This window comes from Mesocricetus auratus, unplaced genomic scaffold (assembly GCF_017639785.1).
Source record: "Mesocricetus auratus isolate SY011 unplaced genomic scaffold, BCM_Maur_2.0 Super-Scaffold_100006, whole genome shotgun sequence".
Lineage (NCBI taxonomy): Eukaryota > Metazoa > Chordata > Mammalia > Rodentia > Cricetidae > Mesocricetus > Mesocricetus auratus.
In genome coordinates, this window is record NW_024429190.1 from 69,972,172 (window position 1) to 69,994,518 (window position 22,347).

The following is a 22,347-nucleotide window of genomic DNA, read 5'->3' on the forward strand; positions in this document are numbered from 1 at the left end:
TCAAGTACTCATTTTACATCAGTGAAAAAAATGTAGACCAGGTTCTTACAAAACTGGGCTTAGCTTCAGGACAAAGAGTTTGCAGTTCAAGCACAGTGAATAGCCATTGAACTAACTATCACGATCTCTAATCACCTAATTCTTTACCTAATGTTTTACTGTACAGCCATCCCCTCCCTAGAATAGAAGGTCATAGATGGCAGGGATCTTGTGTCCTTTGTTTTATGCTACGTCTCTGTGTGAATGGCTCCCGGTATTTGACTACTGGCTGGATAAACTAGTAACAGTAGCAGAAATATCAAGATGGAAAGCTGCAGGCTGCTATGGAAGCACCCTTAGCTGGTTGGGCTCACTGAAGGTGTCTTTGAAGGGACTAGGATGAGACTTGAAACCATTAGTCAAGGAAGAGTCCAAGCAAAGGGAACAGCATATGCAAAGACGCTAAGGCTGCCTGGCCTTCCTCTGGGAATTGAGGGGGAGAATGCTGAGACTAGGGAGGAAGTTTCCACCGGACGCAGTGGTGAATAGGAAGCGCTGGATTTCAAGTAGGCTGTATGTGTGCCCTGTATTTCTCCACATCTCTAGTCCCTTTCTGTATTGTTACCTGGTCTTTAGATGACCATCATTTTTTTTCTGGATTGTATTCTCAAGAATATAGCTTTTCTGCATAATTTAGCATAGCACAACTCTACTGTTGGATGGTACAGTCACCTCTGGTTCTCATTCCTGCAAGAATGACAGCTTAGAGTCAGGAGTACAGCTCCGTAGTATTCCATTCTCCTAACTTGTGGAAGGGCTTCGATTCAATCTCTCTTAACACCACGAAACCCAGGTGCGTGCGTGCATGAGTGCGTGCTTGAAGAATTTATATGTGGAGGCTGGATAAATGACTCAGGGGTTATACAGCTTTTGCAAAGGGTCCAAGTTAGAATGGCTCACAACTGTCCACACCTCCAGCTCCTGGTGACCTGGAGCTCTCTTCTGGACTCCATGAGCACCTGTACTACACAAGCACACACCTGTTTTTAAGAGAAGACATATGCAGATGCTCACAGAGCATTGTTCCTAGTAGGTAAAAAGTGAAACACAGCTGAAGCTGCTTCCTCACCTACCTATCGATTACTTGGATTTCTACTTACAGTACTGTGGGTTAAATTGCCACTGGCAAACATGAACTTCGAAAAGGAATGCCAGTTTATAATTGAGAGTTCTTAAATACCCCTGGTAACAATTTAATTGGCTTAATTCTTATGTCAAACAACTTGACAAAATATTTGTCAAAAGCCATAAAAATGTAAATACTGTTGAATGCAGGATGACCTCAAAGAAGGTTATACATAAAAGGTATTAGATTTTTTTTCATTTTTCAAGTAACAGCTTTAGTGGCGTGTAAACTATCTATTTAAAGTGTGTGGTTGACTGGCCTTTAGTATATTTGGAGTATTCATCATCACAATCCATTTTAGAACATTTTCATCACCTTGAAAATAAACCAAATACCCTTCAGGTTTCACCCACCAGTTCCATGCCTGCTCCAGCCCAAAGCAATGTGCATGACTCTGCCTCTCTAGATTTATGTATTTGGAACATTCGTTGAAATTGATCTTTTGCAATTGTGTGCCTTCTAGAAACCAGGGTCAGGTGTCTGAAGAAAAATATGGATATTTTTCACCAGGTAAAAAGTTCTAAACTTTTCTTTTCACATGAATGGGTGTTCTGCCTACCTGTGCATCATGTCTGTGTCAGATCTCCTGGACTGGCGTTGCAGGCACTTGTGAGCTGCTATGTGGGTACTAGGAATTGAACCCGGGTCCTCTGGAAGAGCAGCCAGTGTTCTCAATCCCTGAGCCATCTCTCTAGTCCCCACCATTCATTTGCTATCTTTGGCTCAAGAGCTTGTATTTTGCAATGAAGTATGGTTTCATGGTGGAAAGTTATAAATCCCCTGAGAAAATAAGTCTTATAAAGACAAATGTCTTAGTTAGAAATGTATGTTTTTATAAAGTATTTTTAGGAATGTTTCCCAAATAGTTTTTAGAATGTCCTTCATGATGTTTGAGACTGTGGCTTACTCTGTGGTAGGCATAGCACCAAGCACCTTCATTGTATCTTCTGTTTTTCAAAATCCCCAAATAAGTAGAAGTTTGTTGTTTGTTTGCTTTTGCTGCCCCAGTGTTGAGAGAAAGCAGCAAATGTCGAAGGTTGGGCACACAGAGAGGTACAACCAGGACTTAACCCAGCTTAAATACTCCAAAGCTTGCTTATGCTTTTATTTATTTATTTATTTTGGTTTTTCGAGACAGGGTTTCTCTGTATTGTTTTGGAGGCTGTCGGTCCAGCCCGGCCTCGAACTCACAGAGATCCGCCTGCCTCTGCCTCCCGAGTGCTGGGATTAAAGGCGTGCGCCACCACCGCCCGGCATGCTTTTATTTTTTATTTATTCCCATGGATATTTCTGGCTTTGTTAAATTTTATAATAAAAACACATACCCTATGATTGTTCTTTGGCTTGCCTTTAATTAAAAAAAATACCACAAAAAACTATTTTTAACACTCTAATGAGTAGTTTTTACTTTCGTTTCTAAATTGTTTGCCTTGTTTTTGGAGAAGGGGCTATTAATATTTAGACTAACTGGGCATGGTGACCCACACCTTTAATCCCAGGTCTTAGGAGACAGAGGCAGGTGGATCTCTGTGAGTTTAAGTCCAGCCTAGTTTACAAAGAGAGTTCCAGGACAGCCAGAGCCATACAGAGAGACCCTGTCTCAAAAAGGAAAGAAAAAAAAAAAGAAAACAAGCTGGCTTCTAGGGGATAATAATAAATAAGATAAAACAAAAACTAACATATCCAAATATGACAAAACAAACCAAAGAGCTCAAGCAAAGGCACAAGAAACAGATACAGATGTGGAGGCAGGCTCCTTCACACAAGAATAAAACACATTAAAAACACAAAATGGGAAGCCATACATACAAAGGACCTGCAGAGAGAGAGAGAGAGAATATATATATACATATATATATATGTATATATAAACAATTAAAAAGATAAAGCCCTGGACATGACATAAGACAAGGAACCGCTAAGCCATTGAGTTCATTTTCTGCCGGCCATCTACTGTGGCCATGTGGCTTACCCTTAAGAGCAGTGTGTTTCCCCAGTGAGATTCCGAGAAAACCAAGTTTTCATTTGCAGGTGATTGTCAATTGGAGATAGCTGTGGGTTAGGGACAGGGCATGTGTCCACTTCTCCTTTCAGCTCTGAGACCCCATGTGGTGCAGACCTGTGTATGCTGTCTCAGTCTCGTGTATGCATTGATTTCATGTGTGCATTGATCTCATGCATGCATTGATCTCATGTATGCATTGGTCTCATGCATGCATTGATGATCTCATGCATGCATTGATCTCATGTATGCATTGATGATCTCATGCATGCATTGATGATCTCATGTATGCATTGGTCTCATGTATGCATTGGTCTCCTGTATGCATTGGTCTCATACATGCATTGATCTCATGTGTGCATTGATCTCATGTATGCATTGATTTAATGTATGCATTGATCCTGTTGGTTTGGAGAACCTTGTTTCTGAGCCACTCTGGCTCTTACATTCTTTCTACCTCCTCTTCTGTAGAGTTTCCCTGAGCCCCAAGGGGCTCTTTCTCCCCCATTATTTGCCAATTTAATTTAGATCACCTTCATGTATGTAGGAAGATTCTACTATATTGTTTCCATACTACCCTTAATTTTAGCTGTCTCTCCCCATATTCTCTCCCAGTCACCTTCTTCTCTCCTGCTCCCCACTTGATCGTCTTGTTTCAGTCCCCCCCCGTCTGTCCTATTTCTATTTATTATGGAGATCTATCTGCCCCCCATCCCTTACTCTGCATCTAACCTCTGTGGTATAGATTGTAGCTTGGTTATCATTGACTTAATGGCTAATATCCATATATAATTGAATATGTATTTTCATATTTGTCTTTTTAGATCTGAAATCCCTCACTCAGGATGATTTTTTTTTACTTCCATCCATTTTCCCGTGAATTTCATGATTTCATTTTTGTAACAGCTGAGTAACATTCCATTGTGTAAACGTACCACATTTTCTTTGTCTGTTCATCTGTTGAGGGAAAGCTAGGCTGTTTCCAGTTTCTGGCTATTATAAATAGAAGGTTTTGTCTAAGATCACAGAATCCTTTGGGTATATGGCCAAAAGTAGTGTAGCTGGAGCTTGAGGTAAATCGATTCCCATCTTCCTGAGGAACCTCCATACTGATTTCCAGAGCCTATTAATCTTGAATGACTGGAATTGCCTGTCTCCTTTGTCTTAAATGAGCTTTTTACATGAAGTTTCCATGAGACAGTTTATGAAGGTACTGTCTTGTAGGAGAAAGAGTAAGTGAGAATAAGAGAAATCATGTATACCGTTACTATCACTTATCTCTGGGATTTACCTGCTGTTTCCACCCATCTCTGAATGTACAAGTAAACTTCCCAAACCAACTACCACGACATCAGGAGAGAGAGAAGAAGCACCAATTTAACAAATAACATAAAGAACTCTTAATGCGTATGAAATGAGAAGGGTTTGGAGGAGCATGTCACAATCAAACTGCTGGGGAAGAGGTGGAGGGTCAACCATGATGAGATACGGTGACCATGCCATAAGGAGGGCTGGGGAGATGCCCAGTGGTTAAGAGCACGACTATTCTTTCAGAGAGCTGGGTTTCGGTTGTCAGTGCTATCAGCTGTAACTCCAGTTCCAGGAGATTTCCTGTCCTCTTCTGGCCTTCACAGACACAGGAATCGGAGGCAGGATGACCAAAGTTCAAGGTCTGCCTGACAACTTAGTGAAAGCCTATCCTAAAGTAAATATAAAAAGCCTTTGGGGGTGTAGGTCAGGGTAGACCCCTGCGTGGTATGTGGGAGACAGCATCTAACCCTCAACATTGAAAAGCACTCTTATTGTAGTAATAAACACTTGCATTTTGAAGGAAAAATTACACACACACATACACATCCCAAATCCCCTACTCTAAAGTACAAGATAATGTCTATTCCAGAATCTAAATTGCCTTCTGAATACTTGAAGATAAGGGGAAAAAATAGCATCAGAGACATGTAGTGAGAGAAATCAATCTTTCTACACGAGAAACTCTCCTCTTTCCCAAATACCAGATATTCTCTACCATGCGTCTTGGAGATTGCCCCTAATCCATTTTTATTGGTCCACTGAAACTTGGCCTCTGTAACCCAGAAAATTATAGCATTCATATATTAGGTAATGAATACTAAAGGCTGATCTGGATGCCAAGTCATTTTTCCCCCTCCCGGAGTACCACTGAATATTATAAGAACAGACTGCGTTTGACAGCTACTCCCACATTCCTTATACACCACATTCCTCAACTAGAAGGTTTTGTCTAAGATCACAGAAACTGGATCTTATCTGTATGAAAAATAAAATGCTAGGAATAGTATGTTTTTAAGATTGCATTTTTGTTTATGTGTGTAAACACGTTTGCATGTATGTGTGCAAGTGTGTGCTTGCCTGTGGGGGAAGGGCGGGGATACTTACAGAGGCCAGAGAGCTCATTGGATCCCTGGAACTGAAGTCAGAGACAATTTCAGTCACCTGATGTGGGTGCCAGGAACCAAACTTGGGTCTTCTGGAAGAACAAAAAGTGTTTTTGGGGGCTGGAGAGATGGCTCAGAGGTTAAGAGCACTGACTGCTCTTCCAGAGGTCTTGAGTTCAATTCCCAGCAACCACATGGTGGCTGACAACCATCTACAATTCAATCTGGTGCATGTGTAATAAATAAATAAATCTTTAAAAAAAAAGTGGTTTTGACCTCTGAGACATTTCTCCAGTGTCAGTATTACTTTTCCAAAGGATGTATTATATATATACATATATATATACATAGTGTGTTATATATGTGTATATACATATAAACACATGCATGTTTTATATATATATATACATATACACATATGCATATATTATATATGCATTATATATATATGAGAGAGCTTCATATTTTAATCACACCTACCCGTAGTCCCTCCCCTCTAATTCCTCTCAGACTGCCCCCCCAGATCTTTCTCCCAATTTCATATATACTTCTTTCTATAATCGCTGAGTTGAATCGGTGCTGTGGGTATGTGCATGGGTGGAATGCCATTCACTGGAGGGGGGTCAACCTACCTGAAGAAACCTGTCACATCCCTACTCGAGCAGCCCCTCAGTTGGGGCAGGGGGAGCTTTGTGAGCTCCACCCCAAACCCATGTTGGAATCTTGCCTGTCTTGATCTTTCTTAGGCTCTGTGCAGGCAGCCAAAGCTGCTGTGACTTCATGTTTTCAGTAGACCTGTCCTGTTGGAAAAACTGTTTTAAGGCAGTCCTCCTCAACTCCCAGCTCTTCACAGCAACCTTGGCAAGTTCCGGCTCTTTAGAGCACACAGGGCTTTTATGACGTGTTATTTGCTTTTTGCTCCCAAGCTTACTTCCTGAGTAGGACCTGGGAGGAGGGATGATTCCCAGAGTGAAGCACTCTTGCCAGAACAAAGTCGGTCTATGTTGTGTGTGCCAACAAGTTAACGAAATTATATTTTTCCAGTACAGTCTCCATGTCTGACTTCCAAGACTAGGCATCTTTTTTTCAAAGTGAAATTTAAGTGCCTTTCAGTGTCAAGGCCCAGAGTGCAGAAGACTCCCAAGCCGTTTCTTCATTAAACACAGAATGGGACAGTGTCATTCCAGCATCTGTCGATGTTACAAAGGCATATTTTCTAGCAAAAGCTGGTGCTCTTTAACCCTATGTGATTCATTAAACAAATATCCAAATATTTATTGAGTATCAGCCATGAATGAGAGCATGGGATGAATTAAATGTCAAGCCATAAAGAGACAATAACAGCACAAACACTCATTTGCTTATTGGTAAATCCACATTGATTGTATTTCTAAGGGAAAATTGTGTAACAGAATTAGAAATCTCTATATCTTGAATGAAGTTACCTATGAAGTCTATGGTGGTTTGAGTGAGATTGACCATTAGAGGCTCATGTATTTGAAGGGTGAGACCTAGTTGATGAACCGTGAGGTTTCAAAAGCTCTCTCTCCTCTCCTTCACTCCCCCCCCCATGCTCTCGCTCTCTGTCTTTCTGCCTGCTGCCCGTGCATCAGGATACAGTTCTTAGCTACCTCAGCAGCAGCATGCCTTCCTGCATGCCACCGCGCTCCCCAACATGTTGATGGCAGACTAACCCTCTGAAGCTGGCTGTCAACCCCCAGCTAAAAGCTTTCTCTTACTAAGAGTTGCCTTGGTTCTGGTATCTCTTCACAGCAATAGAAAAGTTACTAAGACAAAGACATAGAACACTTAATAATACTTAAAAAAAACTTTTTCAAAGTTGAATTGGGTTTGCTCAATATTCTCCAAAATTTAACAAAATCAGAAAAGGAAAAAAAAAAGCCCCGAAACTCATAGGCAGTATTGCTGACCAAAGTGGAAGCATACACTCCTACTGGTTTTCTAGTAACATAGTGCTGACTGAATGTGTCTGTCTCTCCCAAAGTCATATGCTCAAGCCAGACTTCCCAAAACAATGATACTTGGAAGTGTGGCCTTTGAAAGTAATTTTGTCAAGAGAGCAGACTCATCATGAGTGAAATCAGTGCCCTATAAGAAGCATGGAAAAGATGTTACCCCTCAGCCTTCCGAGGACCACACCAAAAGACCCTGGCTGTGAAGGGAACACTGTCTAATGGCACCTAGTTCCAGATTTTCTAGTCCCTACAAACTAGACTTTCAGCTTTAACAGATTTTGTTTCTGAACTCCTTTCCCATGATTCCCCCCAAAAAGTCAAAATCAGTCACCACTAAGAAGCTGCTTCCTGCCAACTATTTTGTGCACCTCCTCTAATCTCTTCTTTCATTGAACTTGAACTCATTCCTCTAGTCACATCAAGTCCCTACTTCCCCAAATATTCTTTTTTTTAATGAGAAAGTTTTTATTATCTCACTGAAGAACTTCATGAAGTAACTATAGTGTTAATTTTACTGGTTCAGTGGTGTTATAAAAAAGACAGGCTCTTCACACCTTCCCCTGCAATCCTCAGAACATTGGCCAATTCATTTTGCTTGGCCCCTCCTGCTTGCCAGATAGATCAACACATCCCCAAATACTTAACACATACTTTTTTGTTGGTGGTGGTGGTGGGTTTTGTTTGTTTGTTTGTTTGTTTGCTTGTTTGTTTTTCCAGACAGGGTTTCTCTGTGTCCTGGCTGTCCTGGAACTCTCTGTAGACAAGGCTGGTCTTGAACTCATAGAGCTCTGCCTGCCTCTGCTTTCCGAGTGCTGGGATCAAAGGTGTGTGCCACCACCACCACCTGGTCAACATACTCCTTTTTTAAAGATCTCACTTAAACTAGTGGGCGTTCACCTCTTAGGACTTTGGTTTATTACCTACCTTTGTTCTAAGTCCACTGCACAGTGATGTATCTGTCTTCTCCCTGTTCTGTACTCTTCTCATAAACTTCTGTTATGAACAAAAAAGACTCACAAATACAAAGACCTCTGAAGGGCAGCTCAGTAACAGAATGGGGTTTTCACCTTGTTGCTTTGTCATCCTTAGGGAGTTGGTTCATTTTTCTGCCCCAGAGTTGCTCTTCAGAGCATCCCCCTTCCAGCTCACTGGGAGAGAAAAGACTGAAAGGAGCCCTCGACACGGGGTTGCACACACCGCTTCCCCTCCCCCCGTGTAAAATGGAACTAGATGGAGACAAGAAGATGTTTTTTTAAAATCTAATTTCAGTCCATTGTGCAGAAGTTACCTTTGCTAACTCTGAAAAAATATAACCTAACCATATTTCGATCGATTATCAAAAAGTGAATATATATCAACAGTATAATACATTAACTCTATAATTACACTAATAAGACTGTGTGTGTGTGTGTGTATATATATATATATATTCATTTCCTAGTCTTATTAGCTGTTCATATGCCCAGATGACCTGCGGCATCTCCCTTTCTCTATCATGTTTGAAAACCACCTCCTGCAGATGTTTCTGCCCCAGTAACAGTGCTTGAAAATGAGAGGCATCTGCAACCCAGGATTCCTCTTATTAGACAAAGCTTTTCCACATCTCCTTTTGCAGTCTTGTTTCCCGTTTTGGTTTTATTTAATTGTGTCATCTATGAATGTCATTTAGAAATATAAAAACACCTACAGCAGGAGTAGGTTTTTCTGGTCTTAAAGTATAAACATTCTAAGAGACTTAAAAGTTTAACATAAATTATGAAATTGATTCATGAGAAATGACACATAATGGGTACCTTTCAAATAAATGATTCTTCGTTTCACTAGAAGTAAAAATAGCATGACAGTGCCACTAAAATAAAGATTCTGGGTCTATTCCAGACCTACTGGGAAATAACATAAGGCAGAGTCTTAGAGTCTTCATTTTAGGCCACAGCCCTGGGCAATCTGAGTACCACACTTTAGCATGATCTCAATACCACACTTTAATATGATCTTAATAATGAACTAATAAGATTGTGATGGTATTTTGATGTTTGAAGCATTTATCATGTCATTAAAAAGATAAACAGAAAGTAGAGCGGGGAAGTATTAGGAGTGTCTGGGTGGAGAGACTGAGAGAGGGAATTTGGGTGGGAATAATCAAGATACATTGTACACATGTATGAATTGAAAAAATAAAATCTGTATTATTAAAGGGGCTGGCACCATGGCTCAGTAGTTAAAAGCACTCACAGAGCTTGCAGAGGACCAGGGTTCTGTTCTCAGCACATAGATGATGGCCCACAGTTGTTTGTAACTCCAAGCCCAGGGGGTCTAATGCCTTCTTCAGACCTCTTCAGGCAGCAGGCATGTATGTGGTGCACATACATACATGCAGCAAAACAACTATACATATACAAATAATTTTTTTTCTTTGGGAGGAATTTTGTTTCTGTTGTTTTGTTTTTCAAGACAGGTTTTCTCTGTAATAGCACTGGCTGGCCTGGAACTTATTTTGTAGACCATGCTGTCTGAGAACTCACAGAGATCTGCCTGCCTCTGCCTCCCAGATGCTGGGATCAAAGGTGTACACCACCTACCAGCTATTTTTTGGTTTTGAGACAGGGTTTCTATGTGTAGCCTTGGTTGTCCTGGAACTTACTCTGTAGACCAGACTGGCCTTCAACTCAGAGATCTGTCCCTGCCTCCCAAGGGCTGGAATTTACTGCCCAGCTTACAAATAAATGTTTTGTTTGTTTGGTTTTGGTCTTTGGAGACAGGATTTCTCTGTGTAGCTTTGGAGGCTGTCCTAGAACTCGCTCTGTAGACCAGGCTGGCCTCGAACTCACAGAGATCCGCCTGCCTCTGCCTCCCGAGTGCTGGGATTAAAGGTGTGCACCACCATTGCTGCTGGATGTGGGTGTGTGCATGTGAGTGCAGGAGCCCTCCAAAGTCAGAGGCATCGGATTCCCCCCAGAGCTGGATGGAGTTCCAGGCAGCTGGGAGCCACCTGACAGGGAGCTAGGAACTGAGCTGGATCCTCTGCAAGAACAGTAAGCATGGCTAACCCTGAGACATCTCCCCAGCCCAGCAAGCGGTGTTTGTATTCAGCTGCTTTAAAAACAGAAAGAGTAAGACAATGAAGAGGATAGCAGAAACTCTTGAATGATAGTCTGAGAATCACAGCGTTGCGAAGGATGTTTCCATTGTTTGATGGAAAAATGTCCCCCAGATACTGTTTTACCATGTCATCAAATAAGGAATAAACACGAATACTAAATGCAAATTAAAAGGTTAATGGGATTGATTTTTAAAATTAAATTATCTTTTATAGCAATTCTATCTGTCTTATAATGTACTTCTGATAATTGTATAATACGTATATAATGACAAATTTAAAAATCAATTTGACTATCTAATTAGCTTTAAATTAGTGATTCTCACCTCGTATAAAAAGGTTATCCAATGAGATGAGCAGAGGAGGGTGGCCTTTGAGACAGAAAAAGTCTGAAGAAAGCATAAAAGGAACAAGAAGCATATTGGTTATTCCAGAATCACTTTCCTAAAAGAGTTAGAACAGAGTGGACTTCCTCATCACACAGGGTGGGACACCTGGCCCTCCCTATCTGTCTGGTACCAACACCACCATGTCTGTTGTTGTAGAGTTTCTAAAGTGAGAGGCTTCATTCTGTTGAGGTCTTGGCTACTGCAGTCCAGTAAAAGGACTCAGTTCAAAACAGCGCCCCCAATTAAAAATATCTATATAAGAATATATATGCATAACTGTATATATACATATAAATGTATATGCATCATACACCCATACAAACACAGGCTTTTCAGATAGTATGAATAAATTCTGGCTACTTAGGTGGAATTTTGTCTTGGCAGATTAATGGTCTTATTACACTAATTAATTACTAATATTCATAAAACTTTAAAACTACAGTTTTGACATATATAATCTGTTTTGAAATAAAATAGTTGATAGAATTTATTGAATTAAACTATTGAGCTAATTTAACAGCATGAAGTAGTCAATCAAAAGCTCTATGAATTTTATATATGAATGAAAATATTTCTGAGTTAGGGAAAGGAGCCTGACTTTACAGCTTTGGGGAAATGCCATTATAAAAATTTAGGGGACCTCTATTGATAAAACCCTGTAGGAAAGTCATAGAATTATCACACTTTACCGATGATTGGAGTCTCACCCTATTGCAACATAAGTTTTGTGATTTCTATCGCAAATATTGGCTTCTCCTGAGCACCCTTCTGGGATCTGAACCTCTCTGACCTTGAAAATAAAGGGCAGAGTTTCATCTCATGGTTGTGAATGGAAGGTCATGTTCCAAAGGGTTGGGGAGGTGTAAGGCTGCCCAGAATAGCATTCGGTAGACCCAAATGTTCTTAGAACATAAACTATATTAACTTTAGACATAAAACGTTCAAGCCCCAAAAGTAAAAGAAAAGTCTTTTTTACTTCATAAAGAATGGTCATTTTCTGCCAGAATGTTAGGAAATAACTGAGTTCAGTCCCCAGGCGCTGTGCCCATTTGCCAGTTTTCTCTAGAATGCTATCCCTGCCTTCCTGGCCCAGTACCAACAAGCTACTCTCTCACTTCTGATATGAGCTCCAAGACAAAAACAATGCTCCATTGCAAACTGCGTTCTCCAGCTAGTCGGTCCACCTGCCCCAGGTAGGTAATTGTGTCTCAAGACACTCCTGGACACACAGAAAGTCTATTGTATCCAATGAATGCAACCCTGTCATAGGCCTGCTTTAGTGCCTGTCATTAGACAAAATCATAGCTCTCTGCTTCCTGGAAAGACTCCTGCAAGGGTTTTAAAGCTGCAGTATGTGATTTACCACCTTATTAATCTTAGTTGCAGGCCTAAGCACATACGGATGTGTTATTTAAACCACTCTTAACCCTATGTGTGGGTTTGCATTCTATCACAGTATTGTAAAAAGTCTGAGGCACTTCAACAAAATTTTGCCTCTTTTGGGTATTTTGGACCCTTGGCGCCATACATTAGTTGCTATGACTTTAAGGCTTGCTTTGAAGCCCTGGCTCTAGAAGAGTGACCTGCTTTGTCTTCTGAGACACACAAACAGAAGCAGCCAGCAGGCCTCACACACAGCGGGCTTGAAGGCTATCTGTGCAGAGAAGCGGTTTGTTGTTGTTTTGTTTTTTTGTTTGTTTGTTTGTTTGACACAGGGTTTCTCTGTGGCTTTGGAGGCTGTCCTGGAGCTAGCTCTTGTAGACCTGGCTGGTCTCAAACTCACAGAGATCCGCCTGCCTCTGCCTCCCGAGTACTAGGATTAAAGGCTTGCACCGCCACCACCGGGCTAAAGAAGTGTTTTTTAGCAGCTGCATTTTGGTAGCTGTGTCAGAGTTAGGTCCAAGGGAAAGCTAAAAGGCTGGCCACCTGAACACGAGAACAAAGAAAACGAAGTTTAACAGCCGATCAGACACCTACAAGGTCAGTGAGGACAATGATGGCCAGGGCTAGGTAGTAGCTAGTGAAGGTCAGCAGTTAACAAAGCCTAAGTCAGAGATGGACAAAGGAGGGCTTCAAACACGCCTAACTGGGTAGATAATGCGCACATGGTTGGGCCAGGGGGACATGCACAGAACTTGTGGGTTCCCCCATTGATTGGTTCATGATAGCCCAGAGAGCTAACCAATCCAGCAGAAGCCTTAATCTTTGTCCTGTTTCTATAAAACCCAGAAACGAACCACTACGATGGGCTTCCCTCTCTCCAACACTGCTTGCACTCGCGGGAGTTTCTCTCGCTTTACCTTAGTTTCTCTTAAAGCTTCATCTCACTTTGCATGCTCTCACGCATGTTCAGTTTAATCTCCATCAGAATCAGAAACCTAACTCAGGAACCATTGTCCGAGACTGCCCTGCTGAGTTTCCAACATTCTAAGTTGCTGGGTCAAACACACCAGGGCTGAGAAAACGGAATCTCTAAATAGAAACATACATCTCATGTTCTGTAGCCACTAACTCACCTAAAAGTAGTCGTGGTTTTGAAATTCATGGTTTCATAACTAATCATTAAAGGTGTCAGAACATGACTTAAAATCACTGTGTAAAAGTTCTCCACAAAGTTCAGTGATTTCAGGTGTTTTGCACATCACAAGGAAAGCCAGTAGGAACCAGTCACGGGTCAGCTCTGGAAGTGATGCTCAATGGTCAGTGCAGGGAGAACCTAGTACTGTGTTCAAACCTATGTCTGCTGTGCAGCCCTCTGCACCCCCCCTCCCCCTAGTCAGCCTGGAGATGGTTGTCCGGACAAGCTGGAGCTCGTCTGAAAGCATAGGTCACAAAACTCACTTTGGAGATGGCAGTTGAGCTCATTGCATTAAAGACCTTTCGCCCACGGGTTTCGGCTCTTGGAGACATGTGGTTAGTGATTACTGGGGCCAAGCGCAGTCTGGGCACCACTCCTGTTCTAGGCAATAGGTGCAGGAAAACCTGATACCAGGACATTGTTCTTCGTGTATCCAAGTGGGAGAAAGTGAGGTCAGGGCCGTCTGAACAGCTCAGAGCCAAGGGTTCGTCGACCACATGGTCAGTCTACCAGACAGGCCTGGGACCATGCTTCCTTTCTCACACAAGTCCACTTCCTAATTTCTAGAACTTTCGCCTTCAGCTCTAACCTATGCCTTTGAAGACTGTAGGCCAGCATTATTTTAACACCAGCTTGCCTTCACAATCTAGCTTCCCAAGTGTGACAAAATAAATAATCCTAGAACATTTCTTATCAATGCAGTTTTAGCTGTGCGCCCTCATTAGTAACAATTACAATACCAATAACTGATATTCACCGTGAATTTACTATGTACTGATGGCATGCTAAGTTCTTTCCACATGAATTAATCTCATCAAGCACTAGATTACCAGTAAGAAGCAACTCTATAGCTGGAAGAACTTAAGGCATGAATGCTCAAGCTCACTCTGTACTGGTCATGCTAGAACAGAAACTTCACCTGAAACCTCAGTCACAATTTCAGTCTTTTCCCTCTGCTTTGCAAATCCCTCAGTGTTGCCAGGTGGTGGTGACACACACCTTTAATCTCAGCTCTCAGGAGGCAGAGGCAGGCGACTCTCCATGAGGTCAAGGCCAGTCTGGTCTATAGAGGGAGTTCCAGGACAGCCAGGGCTGTTACACAGAGAAACCCTGTCTCAAAAAACCAAGCAAGCAAACAAAAAACCCCTCAGTGTGGCTCCACAAACTGCTTCTATCCTTCAGATCAAATCTGACTTTTCGTTTCTCTCTGCATTGTATTGAGACTGAGTCCTCTAGTGTGTCATAAACACACTTGTAGATTCCATTTCTTTATGTGTGCATTTTCTTCCAGCATCAGATCTAATTCTCATTTTAAGGTAAGATGTAGTTCCAGACCACAATAAAACCTTCAGAAAATGTTACAGTGAGTGTGAATCTCTAATTTTCAAGTCTCTGGGAAATTGCTTACCGTCCAAATCACACACTTGCACATTCTATCACAGGGTACTTGGAATTGTTATTGAACTGTTAAATGTACAATTGTTGTATATTCATCCCAGAAGAAAATGCAGGGCCCCTTTATCGCCAGATACTGTATAGGTGCCAAGAATAGCTAAGATTCTGTCTTTGTACTGAGAGTTTAATTCAAGAGAGCAACAAACTCGGCCTTCATAGTGTACCATGAGTATTGCTGACACTGAAAAATTGTACGGCATAATGATGTGGCCCAGGTTTTGAAGTCCCCCAGATCTACATATTTTCCATTCTCTCCTAAATAACAGGATAATATGACTTCCCTGAGATTCTCTTCCCTCAGTTGCAAAATGTGAATACTAAGCGTGTCTTGTGATTAACAAAATCTGACAAGTATGAAGTCATTAGTCATTATGTGTCTTCTGTGGCATAAATAAGCATCCCACTGCTTCTCAGCCTTTGCACTAAGATCATATGTAGGTATACCCTTCCCTATTAAAAGGGAGCATCTGTATGTACACACTTTGTATGAATTCTCCAATGTGTGCTATGCATTCCTCACTGGAGTATAGAAGCCAGAGTGAATGCAGTGTGTGTGGTGTGTGTAGTGTAGTGTGTGTGTGTGTGTGTGTGTTCAGTGATAACAGGAGATTTATTTGAATTCTTAGGGGAATGTTGGATTTGAGCCAATATAAAGGGTGAGAAGAAGTCTGCCATGCTGCTGTGATGTGCTTAGACTATAGGAAGAGGGGCTGGAGAGACAGTTAAGAGCCTATACTGATGGCTCTTGCAGAGGATCTGAGTTCAGTTCCCAAAGCTCGGGGTGGCGGGCTCAGGACTTCCTGTTTCCCCAGCTCAAGGACCCAATGGCTTCCTTGAGCACCTGCGCTCAAGCGCACTCACCACACACGTGTAATACATGTAATAAAATGAAAACAGATCTTTGTTCAGCTTTTGGTTTTTTAATTTGCTTTTGTTGTTTGGGGGGATTGTTTGTTTTGTTTTGTTTTTTGGATTTTACTAGATAGCCTTGGCTGGCCTGGAGCTCTGTGTATACCAGACTGATCTTGAATTTATAGGAATCCACCTGCATCTGTGTCCCAAGTGCTAAGATCAAAAGTTTGTGTGACACCAAGGCAAGCTTAAAAATATTTTTAAAGAGTATAGAGAGCTGGAGAGATGACTCAATGGTTGAACACTTGCTGTGCTTGCAGAGGATCTGAGTTCAAGTCCCAGCAGCCACATGACAACTCACAACTGCTTATAACCCCAGTTCCAGGGGTTCCGATGCTCTCTTTGGCCTCCACGGGTATCAGGCACACATGCAGTGCACATGTATACATGCAGGCAAAACATTCACACACGTAAGAACTAAATGTTTTCAAAAAGAAGACAGAATATGAGAATTTCTAGTGAATGAGTCTGAAAAGGTCACACAGGCATGTGGCACAGTGTCTAGTGTCTACAATGAACATAATTCCTCAAAGCCTTTGCTATCAAACTAGGGATTTTCAAAGCCGTGGCTCAGCAAAAAATATCATTATGTTATAAAAGCCCATATTATGGTCATAGTTGCTGTGCCAGTGAATACAATATTCATTTGTTTTAGGTTACCACTGAAGTTACGCCTTTGTGGCACTTGATATTCTGCTAGTGAACGAATCCTAAAATCGTTAGCGTATGCACTGTCACACTCTTTTGGTCGGTGCTCCTGCATAGAACCAGTTCTAACTGTGGGCCACCTTTTCACCCTGCAAATCCCTCCTTCCAGGGCTGGCTCTGGAGCCCCAATTGCAATGTGCATATAAATTCCCTCTTCTGGCTTACATATGTGTTGAGCCACCTTCTACAAGGATCCCCCTTTTCTCCCTCCCTGGGACTGCCATCCTGGATGGGTTACCAGTTCTTTCTCCTCATCTGATCCCACGGGACACCCACTTTGCTGGCTCCCAGTAACAGGTTTTTTGGTTTTTTTTTCCCTTTAATTGAATTTTCCAGGCAGGGAATAATTGAATAGAGGGGAGCATGAGAAGGAAGGAAGAAGAGAAAGAAAAGAGCACTTCTAATTTTTTAAAGGTTTTCTTTAGCTGTATTCCCTTTTTGTACCCGAATCTTTTGCATGTTTAATTCAGAATTTTTCCCATGGAAGATTCCCAGAAATGGAATTACTGGATCTAATTTTATGAATCAACTTGTCTGAAGTTTTAGCCCATCCAGAAACATAACAAACATGACATCTCTTTTCTAGGGGGTAGCTTTAAGTATGATATCTAATTCTAAGAGAATTCATAAACTTTTGGATGAAAATGGAATATCATTTTCTGTTGTCCTGATAGCTAGTAAGATTGAATAATTTTCTATTTTTTATTAAGCCATTTTAGCTTCTCACTTATTAATTGTCTTATAAATTTTGATTGCTTGCAAGGCTGGTCATTTTTCTATTTAAGGTCAGTTTTAGCTTATTGGTTACAACTTATCTATTTTTGTGTTCATTCGCATTTCAGAATTTCTAAAATTGTTGGCATTCTGTTGATGTAAACACTTCGAATATATTTCCCACAAGTAAGAAAGATTAGGTTTTAAATACATTTAGCTTCCTCCAGCAACTCCACATTACATTCCGCTTTCTCTGTTTATAATATCTCAGATAAGTGCAAATTATGGGTGATATTACTCAAAGAAAACATGTTTTTAACTTCTGAGCCATTACTCCAGTCCCCATGTCTGTGTTTTAAGCTCATCTTTTATTGCTTTACATTGCTATGGAATAAATACATGTGTCCCTACCAAGTTCATGTCTCCAAATCTTACACCTGATGCAGTAAAGTTAAGAGGTGGAGCCTTGCTGGGCATGGTATCATGCTCCCTTAAAGACAGCACTTGGGAAGCAGAGCTGGTGGATCTCTGAAGGCAGTGAGTCTCAGGGCAGCCAGAACTACATAAGAGAGACCCGTCTTAAAAAAAAAAAAAAAGAAAAGAGGTGGAACCTTTCATTGGTGAGGCTTTTGTAGACCCTAGAACTCTCTCACTGCCTTCCCACCTTTTAAGGACACAATAATAAGTCAGTCGTCTGTTGTCCAGCATAGGATCTTCTGGAGCTCAACCATGTAATATTAGCCTACTTCCTTGATTTCTGTATTTAAAGGAGTTTGAAGTTTTGTGACTGAATTATTCTACTAGTTGTTTCTGCTGCCTCTCATGTAAAATGCTTTCTTTATTAATTTTATATATTTTATGATCTTGCACTATTAATTTAGGGGATTTTGTCTGGGGGGAGAAAACATCTTAGACTTAAATGGCTTTTCTAGAAAGAACCTATCTGCACATGTTCCCCCATGGTTTTGCCTGAGCAATTTGACAAATAGGGCATGTGTCTTGGCTCCCTGGGAGCAAGCCCAATCTTAGGATTACTTTAAACTAAATTCTAGGTCTGACGGTTTAGGGTGGTGTTTCTCAACTTTCCTAATGCTGTGACCTTTTAATATAGTTCCTCATGTTGTGCTGACCCTGACCATAAAATTATTTTCATTGCTACTTCATAACTGCGATTTTGCTACTGTTATGAATTGTAATGTAAATATCTGTGTTTTCTCATGGTCTTAGGTGACTCCTGTAAAAGGATTGTTTGGCCCCCAAAGGGGCCATGACCCAAAGATTGAGAACCACTGGCTTAATGGGTGAGTTCTTACTTGAGACTTATTCATAACTACAAATGCTCTGTTTCCAGAAAATTAAAAGCAGCAAAATAAAAACACAAACTTTTTGAAATTTATTTTTAAAAAGTCTCACTGTGTAGCTCTGGCTAGCCTGGAACTCACTATGTAGACCAAGCTGGTCTCACAGAGAAATCTGCCTGCTTCTGAGGGGATTGAGAGCATACGCCATCATGCTTAGCTATGTTATGGGATATTTGTACGCTGTGTGAGGATATATTGCTGTGACCAATAGCTAGGCAGGAGGCGTAGGTGGGACTTCCGGGTAGAAAGAAAGCAAGTAGGAGATGAATCTAGGCACATGAGGGATGACAGGAAACAGGGAAGAAGCAGCATGGGCTGTTGCAATGTTTAGTGCTTGGGCCCTGCCGTGCTGTCTGAGCACCCAAATAACACACAAGACACTATATTAATTATGAAGCTGTTGACCGTTTGCTTGGTTTCTTATCGGCTAACTCTGACTTGATTATTAACCCATAATTACTCATATATATTTTACAAGAACTTATCTTTGCTAGGACACACTCCTGCTGTGTCCATTCCTCCTGGGAGTCACATGGCGACCAGCCTCTTCACTACATTTCCCAGAATCCTCCTAGACTCCTAGTTCCACCTATCTTGCTTTCCTATTGGCCAACGGTGCTTTATTGACATATACACAGGACTCTCCCATTATTTCCTCTTTTCTGTCTAATAAAAAGAAATTATATATATATATATATATAACTGAACAGTTACCAAGTAAGAACTATAGTTAAAATATTTAGTTCATTAACATTTAGTAAGATTCAAATAAAATATCATCTATCCTATCTTTATGAGTCTGAAGTCTTATATTTTATCATAATTAAGGAAAACTATAACTATCTGTCTTCAACTCCATCAAAGACCACAAATGGATAATATATAAATACTAGAATTGACGGAGACATCTCACTACCTGGACAGTCATCCGAAGTTCCTCTGTAATGTTGGGGCATCCATCTTCAGCCCATAGGCCACAGTGTGTCTGGAAGACTTCTCAACAAAGCCGGAAATTTCAAACTGTCCATCTGCATTGGCAGTCTGTCAGTCATTTTTCTGTGTCCTGCGGAAAGTCTGGCAGACTCTTACATGAAGCAGGAACCCTGTAGGGCTGTCCAAATTCAGTAGTCACTTTTCTGTGGGTCCTGCATGTCCAGATTATACAGCAACAGTCAAACAGTGCAGGCAAGAGCAGTTTCTTGCCCAAATGGCTAATCTTGCCATGTTGAAAGCAAACTCCATAACAGGTTTCTTCAATGCCCATCTTCCTCTCAGGCGTAATACCCACAAGTCTTTTTGTTGTTGTTGTTGTTGTTGTTTTTATGAGACAGGGTTTCTCTGTGTAGCTTTGGAGGCTGTCCTGGAACTCGCTCTGTAGACCAGGCTGGCCTCGAACTCACAGAGATCCGCCTGCCTCTGCCTCCCGAGTGCTGGGATTAAAGGCGTGCACCACCACCGCCCAGCCACCCACAAGCCTTTAATTACTACTTTCCATCAATTTACATGGTAGGATAGCTTGTTGAAAGAAGCCTTTTCCTTGCCAGTGGCTTGGTTTTTCACCTGCCAGTCACCTGGGCTCTGCTGCGTTGATAGCTGGCTGCAGTAGCCACTCCAAAGTGGTTGTTCTTGTCTTTGTCTATATGGAAGACGCCTCTCATACCCCATCCAGTATCCCAGCTGTTCTTGACAATCCAATATTTTTTCTTATTTGAATCGGTTCCTTCAAATCCATAGCCAACCACCAGAACCCAATGGTCAAGTTCCTTGCTGCTACAGTTCGGTTCAAAGTAGATGCCTGAACTATAGAACTGGAAAGACAGGGGAAGGGTTTCACCTTTGTTTCCACAGGAGAAGAAAAGCTTTGGATTCCATCAAGATTGATCAAGATTCTATCTGAACAGGAGAAACCTCCGGAAGAGGAAAGATGGCAGCTCATTCGCCAGGTCATATTCTACTATGCATAAGGAGACCTCATAAAAGGAAAGAGAAGTGTTTAGTTTTTGTCTTTACAGGAAAAAACATCTCCAAACAGCGAAAAAATACTGGACGTATGGATACCTGAAGAAGAGAGGATAGCTACCCAGAGGACCATCAAACAAACAATAATCCACAGTGTGGTACCAATGTCTAACTCTCTCCATCTTGTCCTTATAATATCTATTTCTCTTTACTTCCTAATGCTCTTTTGGTCACAATTTACTTTAACAGAAGCTGGCTTTGGAGTTGGATTGGCTCTCCTCCCCTAAATCCAAGCATGCTAATAAAATAAAAATTCAGAATTTCTGTATTATATCAAAGAGCCATTGATATAAGACAGAAGAAAACAAAACTAGGGACTGTTATCTGTTTATACTCAGTTCTTTCTCTGAAAGTATAATTTCCCTCATGTTTACTACCTTTCTTATTGTTGCCTTTCCCAGTATTCATATAAAAGTTGAAAATTTCTCTGTCAACATTAATGTTTGAGTTTTCCAGAGAACAAGGAATTTCCTGACAGCAATTTTCAAACACCTCAGAAAGAAAATGGGGCCCCACTTCATCGACTCCACCTGATTCGACTTGATGCATCTGAATTCCCCCACTTTATCGACTCCATCTGACTAGCACCATCCTGAAACCAGTTTGGAACGGCATTGCTCGACAGAACTCGGGACCAATGAACTGACATGGTGCACTTTCTATAATCTTACCAGAGCTTCAGACAAGAGCTTCAATCAAGATTAGAACTTCAGTCAAGAACTTCAATCAAGCATCTCCTGCCAAACAGAGACTATTTAATATACTTAAGACTCTTGTTACACTAACATTTTTTTCTTACAGGTTCACATGAGATTGTCATTGTCCCACTTCAGCAGGAAGTAATTTTGAGAATACTATGCCCCCTTTCCCTACTATTGATTTTTCAGGATAGTTTACACCTGTTAGTATTAGTTTTCAATTATTTTAGGGTTGGGATTTGAAGAAGGTGTTCAGACTTAGGCATCTCTTTCAAATAAGCTTAGGTTTAGATGGGATAGATATGCTTAGGACAAGATACTAGTAGATTATAATTTGTTTAACATCTTCTATGCATATATGCCTTTATATATGTTTGAGACATTTTTGTTTATTGACACAATTTAGTTTAAGTTTAAATATCTTCTTTATACTAAAAGGAGAATTATAGGGAGAAATTTTACATGACTGTGACACTGACCACACCCACTTTGGGCATGGATAGAGGCTCATATGGATGTGGTAATAAAAGGCTGTGAAGGAGAGACGCATGCTCTCTTTCGGCTTCTGGTTCGGATCAGAAAGCTGCTGACTCACCTGGGTTGCCAGTTTCTCTTGTAAGCAACTTCCACAATAGTTACCAATACCCTCATCAATCGTGTGGTTTACTTTGCAGTGACAGGCTGTAAGTGACAGCATAGATGAATAGAAATGGGTTGATTTAGGTTATAAGAACTAGTTAAAAACAAGCCTAAGATAAGACCAAGCTTTCATAATTAATAGGAAGTCTCCATGTCATTATTTCTTAGCAGGTAGCCCAAAGAAAACTCCGACAACACAGCTAAACCAAACCCCAAACCC

At 41.1% G+C, this 22,347-nt stretch overlaps 1 protein-coding gene across 1 annotated transcript in view; it reads left to right on the plus strand.

Moving 5' to 3' along the window:
• Positions 1–21,009, plus strand: part of Septin11 (septin 11) — a 124,440-nt gene extending 103,431 nt beyond the window's left edge. The window contains exons 10-11 of the transcript XR_005877834.1: positions 18,638–18,711; positions 20,620–21,009. The gene's annotated coding sequence lies outside the window, so the exon portion shown is untranslated. The remainder of the gene's footprint in view (positions 1–18,637; positions 18,712–20,619) is intronic.
• The last annotated feature ends 1,338 nt before the right edge of the window (positions 21,010–22,347 follow it).